Source organism: Mauremys mutica, chromosome 9, assembly GCF_020497125.1.
Source record: "Mauremys mutica isolate MM-2020 ecotype Southern chromosome 9, ASM2049712v1, whole genome shotgun sequence".
NCBI classification, from domain to species: domain Eukaryota; kingdom Metazoa; phylum Chordata; order Testudines; family Geoemydidae; genus Mauremys; species Mauremys mutica.
Genome location: NC_059080.1, coordinates 93,482,358 through 93,491,146, shown reverse-complemented (window position 1 = coordinate 93,491,146; position 8,789 = coordinate 93,482,358). Strand labels below are relative to the sequence as shown.

Below are 8,789 nucleotides of genomic sequence, written 5' to 3'. Positions count from 1 at the left end.
TTCACCGAGATTATTTTTTACTTTGATCAGAGCAAAGCTTACTGCCTTGTGTGTATTAGTGTGTTAACACCTGCAGTAGGAAAAAATGATCAGTTCCAATTTAACATAATTTTGAATGGTTGTTCTAACTCTTCTAATGGATCCAAACAAAAGACTTTGGTTTAAGGTGTATGTATTTTGAGCCGTGCCCCCTCCCGACCCTCCAGTTTAATTTCCGTCCTTCACAGGAGATGAATGGAGCGTGAAGCGGGTCATATCTCAAGCACTGACACATGGGTTACAGATAGAACTCGCAGGCAAGAGAGGCAGCCAGTCTGTAGATTAAATCAAAGCAGTTCTGAATAGATGGGAGGTCAGCAAGGGCCAGCTTTGACATTTGATAGGACTTGTGATCAATCAGCTCTTTCTTGGCTTTTTCCAGGTTTCCTGATGACAATGATTCTAAAAAAAAACAAAACAAAAAAACAGATGGGGCTTGTTGAAAAGTGCCAGAGCAGCACTAGATTGTGGAAGAAGATAGCTATTAAATATTACCAAAAGTGCCAGTGCTGTTTAAAGCACCCTGCAAATCCCAATACCCCTGCTTCAATCTGACTGGTATTTTCAGAGTTTGCCTTTGCCCCTACGGAAGTTAGCACTCATTAGTGGCGGGCAGCTGCAATCATTTCTTCCCTCTGTGCATTATATCACTGAGCTTTGGGAAGTGTCCAGAAGCATGATAGTGAAGCCCGATTGTGTGTGGCACTGAAACGCTAGACAGTAAATCTTGGGGGAAACTAATTAAAATACTACTGGTAAACAAAAAGGAAGGCTGGGATGATTTCCCTGGCTGTGTGGAAAATTGCCCCCTGCTCAGTAATCTCCTCCAGACGTGACTTATCATGGGGGTCATAAAAACACTTCTGAAGAGCAAATGCTGTGCTTTTGGCCTGGGCCAAATTTCATCAAATGGAAACATTTACCAGAGAGAGAAACTTCAACTGCCTATAAGGTCATCGTCTCCCACGTTGCGTTATACCAGGGGAACATTGCACTCTACTAGTAATATGGGGGGGGATTTTTAAAAGCACCCAGTGTTGACCAAACTGCAATGGGAACAAAGTTAGCTAGGACAGCACTGTGCACTTTTGAAAATCCCACCCTATGCAGTGTATATATTTTCAGGCACAAATGAGAGCTCTTGCCAGGAAAGTGTGCATCTGAAGGGGATTGTTTTTGCCAAGTGAGGCAACCTCTGTTCTTGATAAAGGTACGAGAAAGTTGGTGTTTTTTCTTTTCATGGGAAAACAAACAAACAGATTCCCCAGTTTCTCATTTTCCTCTGTGCAAGCAGGGGCATCCTGGCACATGGGGGTTTTCACAGGTGAAGGGGAATGGAACAAAGGCAGGAGGGCTGGGGTTAGCAAATCCCAATTGCCGAATGAGCCACACCTGGGAGAGATCAGTGATTGCCCTAACGAGAGCAGTAAGAGGCTTCCAATGAAGCTGGGGGGAAACTCAGGAGAGAGTAGAGAGTTTGTGAAGGGCTCCTGCTGGGGAGACCTTGAGATTCAGGAGTTGTTATACTGAGGAGCCCAGGAAGCAGGAGCCTCCTGAGGGGAAACCTGGATGGAGGCCGGGTCTAGAAGCTTGGGGGCCTAGAAGCTAGTGCCAGAATACTACGCTCTAGCTAGGAAGAGCTGGGAAGACAGGCTGTGAGAACAGAGAGGGACAGAAGAGCTAAGATACCAGAGCTAAGCATGGACTGTTGTGTAGTGATGCCCTTTACCTTGGGACCCTGGGGACTGGTAAGAATTGTTTCTGTGATTAAGCCAGCCCCAGGCCTGGCGTGGCATTATGCACGGGAAAGCCTGTGTATTGTTCTCAAAGGGCCCAAGAGAGGGGACTAAAGGGGACAGTGCCTACAAAGCAACCCCAGGCCCTGAGGGGGTACTTAGTAAATGGCTATCCTGCTACAGGGAGACATTTTTTTTATTGGAGAGCCTGATGCAAATATTGGCAGGGGTCACTGGTTTAGGGGAAGCTGAATGAGAGTGCTTCTTTTCAGAGGCTGAAAGAAAGAAAAATAGCTGCTAAGAAACATGTTGATGATAGGAGCTGGGGGCGTGAAGTGGCTAAGCTCTCAATATAGGGACAGGAAGGATGGTAAAGTGGGTAGCACACTGGGCTAGCACTCAGTTAAATTGCTGGCCACAGACTCTCCTTTGTAGCTGTGTGCAAGTCACTTATCGCCCTTGTGCCTCCTCGAATGGGGATCAGCGTTTCCTACCTCACAGGGGTGTTTGAGGATAAAAATCCACTACTGTGAGACAATTGGATAGTGCAACGACAAGGGGCCATATAAACTCCTAGATAGAACAATGCCATCCATTGAGGTACCCATTCCTCAGAGCACTCAAACACATGCATAAGCCTAATCACATATTTGAGTGCCAGGTTTATTCAGCAAATGTTGAGAAATCCCTGCCACAGAGCCAAGGGGTTAAGGGGAAATAAATGGCAAAATTGAGTGAAGTTGTGATTGTGCACTTTAGCGAGCAGGGATGCGGTGCCTCTAGGGTTAAGAACTGAGATCTGGAACCTCGATGGAATTTAGACACCTAACTCCCATTGATGTCAATGGGAGTTAGTTGCCTAAAAACCTGTGAGGATCTGGGCCTGAACGACTGCATATTGTTAGCCATTGCCGCTACTTGCTGTTCAGGGGTGTTTTTACAGTGCAGACATTGCGCATGATATTTCGTGGCATGAGCCAGCAGTGCAATCTTTTGCATGTACAGCCTCACAGAGAGCAGCAGCTTGAGCCTCCGTGACAAATGGTGGCAACCAGAGATATTAATTTTCACAAACAGTGTTGATAATGAGGAGGTAGAAGGGAGCTTGGGTTCCTGGTTTCTTTTCCCAGCTGTGATAATCAGTCACTGTTTGACCTTGGACAAGTCACTTAGGCCTAAATTTCCCAATGGACCCAGTCATTTTGAGTGCCTCAGATTTTAGGTGCACAACATGAGACCCTTGCAGTATGATTTTTTTTTCCCCCAGCAGTACTGAGCATCCACAACTCCAGCTGAAGTCACTGGGAAGTGCTAGTGCTCAGCATCCATGTCTTAGTCACCCACAAACAGACGCACTAACATCCAGATGAGTCTTTTAAAAATGAAGGGCTTTGTTCCTATGTAACCATCTGTAATACGGGGGTAGTAACAATTACTTACCTCAAAAGGCCATTGTGATGTTACTCATTTCAGATCTGTAAAGACTGGGAATTGCCAAGGTAGCATAGGAGATTTAGGAGCTCAACTCCTAGTGAATGTCCATGGGAGTTGAGTGTCTAATTTCTGTAAACTGATTTGAAAATCCCAGCCAAAGTGCACAGAGATTGTTAGCACTTATTCACTGCCTTTCATCCCATAGTCATTTTGGTATTACTCTAAAGTGTTACTAGGTGCTGTACATGTCCAGTGCCTGTATTTTGTGAAGTGCTGTCAATGAACCAGGTTACGCGACTGCTTGCAAATCTCGGAATCCCCTCTTGACTCTGCATCTTCCTTTCATTTTAGCCCCTTGACCTACTCTCCATCATGTCACTTGTTTCTTCCACTGTGTTTCCCCCACTTCTCTAAGATGTTTCTCCTCCATGATAGAACTTCCCCTTTCTCTCCCCGCCAGTCTCTTCTGTGTGCCGTTACACTGATTTTTGCTTTGTTGAGTTTGGCTTTCTTCATGATCTTTCACTTTGCCAGTCTGTCTTCTCAACTGCTGCATATGTGTTTTACCTCTGACTACTTTCAGCCCACAGTCCTGACATCTGAGGCCCTACATGTGTTTAGCACATTGACTACCAAAGGCATTCAGTTTCCTGACTGTCTTCACTCTTCAAGGAGACCAGTTCTCTGATGTTAATAGCAACATCAGCAGTTTTCAATTCTCCTGGAATGCCCTCTTGTTCCATAAGACACTCAGTCCACCTTCAAAGATACTGCTAAGGCTTTTTCTATATTTAGAGATCTGCAGATGGTAAATTATTCTAACGACATTTCCCATTCTGTTCCTAGTCCAAGGATTGGCTTTGCTAACAAAAGGACAACAAGAAGGAAGTAGGTTGAATTGCTTCCTGGGGGACTGTCTGTCTGTGTGTGCTGCTGAGCTATTTTTTAAGAAACTTTATGGAAGTGTTTAAAAATAAAACCCAGCCATTAAAAATGCTGTAGCACTGACAAATGCAGCAAGACATGAGGCAGGAGAAAAAGGAGTCGTTTGGTGGAGTTGATTTTTATTGCTACAATTTAGCAAAATATGTCTGAGGGAAGCAAGAATGGCCCTTTTGAATTATATCTTACATTTATTATATGGCCTGTGGGACAGAGGAATGCTTTAGGCAAGCTAGCTGCAGAATCTTATACAATAGTCACGGCTCTGTTTGCTGGAGTACTGAAGAGCCCTTTCTCTAGGAGAGTCCAATGTGATTAGAGCCATTTCTTTCCTCTGAGATTTGTCCTTCTTAAAGCATCTTTTGACCTGAACACCTGGTCTAAGGTAAACCAATTTGTCACTGCTATGTCCCATCACCCACTACGTGATATAAGGAACAATAGAGAAACATAGTGAACTTCATATAGGAGTGTAGGTATTTGCTGATGCATGATATAACCTTTGAAATACTGGCATTTTGTAGTATGTGCTTAAAAGTATTGCTATGAGCCAGATTTTCAAAAGAGCCCACCCGGCATATAGAATTTCTCATTGTTCTCAGTATGAGCTGGTAGGTCCTGGGAACTCTTGAAAATCTGGGGATTTCATTTAAGTCCTTAAATGGGAACTGAGTTGCTTTGAAAATTTGGACAAATATGTTTGTTTCTCAGTTACTCCATGGTTTGTTGTTTTGATTTAACATAAAGAAATATAGTAGAAACTTGCTAATACAGTAAGCCGTCCGTATGTCCCCATTTCTACACAACATTTCAACAGCAGAGGCTCTAGTGTGTTGCCATTTTAATAACACTTCTTTATTTTTTAATATACTACAGAACACTTGCTATCATTTTATGAAGTCTTGTCATTGAAGTGAATTATAATTGTCTCTATATATGTAACCCACATATGTCCTGGGTGTGGTGTTCTGTCCCCTCTAGTGGTACTGAGACCACTTAGCAATTAATGTGTCTGCTACAGCCTAAGCTAACAAGCATGTGGCTTTTAGCTCATGCAGTAGAGGCTCATGCATTTAGCTCCCGAGGTCCCAGGTTCAATCCAGCCTGCTGACGATCAGGGTCTGTCAGTGTTATATGTATGTGTGTGTGACACCAATTTGGACATTATATAAAATTAGATTAAAATGGAAAAGTTACATGTGAGGGGAATTAATCTAAAAACAATGGAAAGAAGCAGTAATACTGCAAGAGAACTAGAGGTGACTATGGATAGCAAGTTAGACATGAATTTGCAATATGGTTTGTTTGTAGAAAGGCCATTGCGATTTTGGGTTGTGTATGCAAAGGCATCACCTCGTAGAAGGAGGAGATAATAGTCCATTCTCTCTATGGCTTTCATGACCACACTTAGAACACGGTCTTCAGACCTAGACACTATGTTACCAGAAAGGTACTGATGCTGAAGGGAACTCAAAGAGGAGAACAAAATTATCAAGGAGCTGGAGGGATTGGTTTCTGAAGAATCATTTAGAAGAGCAAGGAGGGAGGTATGATTAGATGTAACAGGATAACACTAAGAAAGGGAAATTTAAAGTTATGTCGGAAAAGCATTCCCAATATTTGGAACAATCTCCCAAAGGAAAATGTGGGAGCCTCATTGCTTGGTACTTTTAAAACTGGACTGGGTAAGGTCCTAGAAAACGTACTGTCAGAAACAAATTATATGGCAAATAGTGAGAGAGATTTTCCATCTCTAACTTCTATGATCCGGCCGCTAGTGTTTAACATACATGGCTTGGCAATAAGTTTCATGTGTTCCTGTTAATGCTGAGAACATCTTCATTTTGTGTGTTGATGATAATGTGATCCATATCATATAGCATCAAAAGAAACAAAGGAAGCCAACCTGGGAGAAGTGAATCTTTATTTCACACTTGCCCTTGGGTAGAAACTGATGGCAAATGTTCTAGAAGCAGCACACCAGATACCATCTTGTCTTTTATATAAGTGTACTGATTTATCTCCTAAGGGAGGTGGTGGAAGCCCCATCATCACTGGAGTCATTTAAAACTAGACTGAACAAAGCACTCAGGAATATACTCTCGGGCAAAATAATGCATTGCGAGGGGATGGATGAGATTAAACAACAGGTCTTATCCAGCTCTAACTCTGTGTATCTACAGTTTTAATCACAGTGGTTAGATCAGGGAACTTGGAGTCAGGAGACATTGTCTTTCTCCTATTGGCTCCCTGTGCAATCTTCGTCAAGTGGCTTAAGCTATAACGATCAACCATGAATGCCTGAAGTTCAGCAGGTCTGAAAATCAGGCCATTAATTTAAGAGCAGCACCCAACTCTAGGCACCTACATTAGAATATGATAACCTTACTCTCTGTAGGTCTGTTTCCCCTCTCTTCCCAAACAGAGACAGGAACAATCGGTCTGCAATGTTTAAAATATATTTTTAAATACATATATTTGAAATACTTAACTATATATAGTTTTATAGTATTATTGTATCACTCACTAAAATCCATGGACCAAATTCTGAGTTTTTTTCCCCATTTTTTCTCAGTCTTTTCTTAGACAAAATTCAAATCGATGGGAGCATTGCCTGTGTAAGAATTGTGCAAAAATTGCATAAGATTGTAGCATTTTCTCAGTGCAAAATATTTTTGCAACAGTAAAGTATGTAGTTAACTCTCAAGATGGCAAGATAATCACTTAGTTGGTAAACTGGCATAACTGAAGCAGATTTGGCCTGAAATTGTATTTTATCAATTGGTGTATGTTGCAATTTAAATCTTTTCCACAAGCAGGAAACAAATCTTTTAAAAATACATATTAAAATCACTATTTATTATTCTAAGCATAAGTACTGCATTCTGAGCTGTAAATCTTTTTTTAAGATCCCAAGATAAAATATTACAGCAAAACTACTATGTAAAAATCACTATAGTTTAATCATGGTAAATTATAGAATTTTTGTATGTGGCATTTATAGGGCACTATTTCTTTTTGACTGAAATAGAACATAGCTGATTTAGATGTGGCTACTTTTGTAGAGATGGGGTTAATGTAATGTTGTGGAAATATATCTTGTTAAATAAAGTTCTCATGTCTTTATATGGATGTATTGTTTAGATGGTTGTAAATAAATCTCCGATGGTACTTGCAGGTACCAGCAAATTACCTATTGAATAAACAAATAATTCAGTCCACCCTGGTGTTAATTTTACCCTAAAACGCTGAGTTACATAAAAGCCATTTGTGTATTAAAAAAAAAAGTTCTACAGGATGTAATCTCTTTAATTAGAAACTAGGGCTGCCAATTAATCACAGTTAACTCACATGATTAACTCAAAAAAATTAATCACGATTAAAAAAATTAATAGTGATTAATCGCAATTTGAATTGCACTGTTAAGCAATAGAATACCAATTGAAATTTATTAAATATTTTGGATGTTTTTCTACATTCATCTATATTGTATTTTGTGTTGTAATAGAAATCAGTGTATATTATTTTTATTACAAATATTTGCACTGTAAAACTGATAAACAAAGAAATTGTATATTTCAATTCCTCATACAAGAACTATAGTGCAATCTCTTTGTCGTGAAAGTGCAATTTACAAAAGTAGATTATTTTTGTTACGTAACTACACTCAAAAACAAAACAATGGAAAACTTTAGAGCATACAAGTCCACTCAGTCCTACTTCTCGTTCACCCAATCGCTTAGACAAACACGTTTGTTTACATTTACAGGAGATAACGCTGCCCACTTCTTATTTACAATGTCACTAGGAAGTGATAACAGGCATTTGCATGGGACTTTTGTAGCTGGCATTGCAAGGTATTTATGTGCCAGATATGCTAAACATTTGTATGCCTCTTCATGCTTTGGCGACCATTCCAGAAGACATGCCTCCATGCTGATGATGCTTATAAATATCTTGCGATGCCGGCTACAACAGTGTCATGTGAATGCCTGTTCTCACTTTCAGGTGACATTGTAAACAAAAAGCAGGCAGCATTATCTCCTGCAAATGTAAACAAACTTGTTTGTCTGAGCAATTAACTGAACAAGAAGTAGGACTAAGTGGACTTGCAGGCTCTAAAATTTTACACTGTTTTATTTTTGAATGCAGTTATTTTTGTACATAATTCTACATTTGTAAGTTCAACTTTCATGATAAAGAAATTTCACAGCAGTACTTGTATTAGGTCAATTGAAAAGTAGTAGTAATCAAAAATAAATATAAAGTAAGCACTGTACACTTCGTATGTTGTGTTGTAATTGAAATCAATACATTTGAAAATGTAGAAAACATCCAAAATATATTTAAATAAATGGTATTTTATTATTGTTGAACAGTGTGATTAATCACAATTAATTATTTTAATTGCTTGACAGCCCTATTAGAAACATGTTTTTTTACTCACTTTTAAGTGATCACTACAAAACCGATGGGGCCAGACCCTCATCTGAAATAAATCAATGTGTGATTGAAATCAATGGAGTAATGCCAGTTTACACCAGCTGAGGAGGTGACCCAGTGGCTCTCTGTTGGATGACTTGTTTCCTGTGTTATGTAGGAGGACAGACTAGATAATCACAATACTCATTTCTGGAG

General features: G+C 40.1%; 1 long non-coding RNA gene across 1 annotated transcript in view; it reads right to left on the bottom strand.

The window, feature by feature from the left end:
• Positions 1-222: 222 nt before the first annotated feature.
• The window catches only part of LOC123377738, a 135,786-nt gene continuing 127,219 nt past the window's right edge, over positions 223-8,789 (bottom strand). The window contains exon 4 of the long non-coding RNA XR_006582301.1: positions 223-441. This is a non-coding gene — a long non-coding RNA (uncharacterized LOC123377738). The remainder of the gene's footprint in view (positions 442-8,789) is intronic.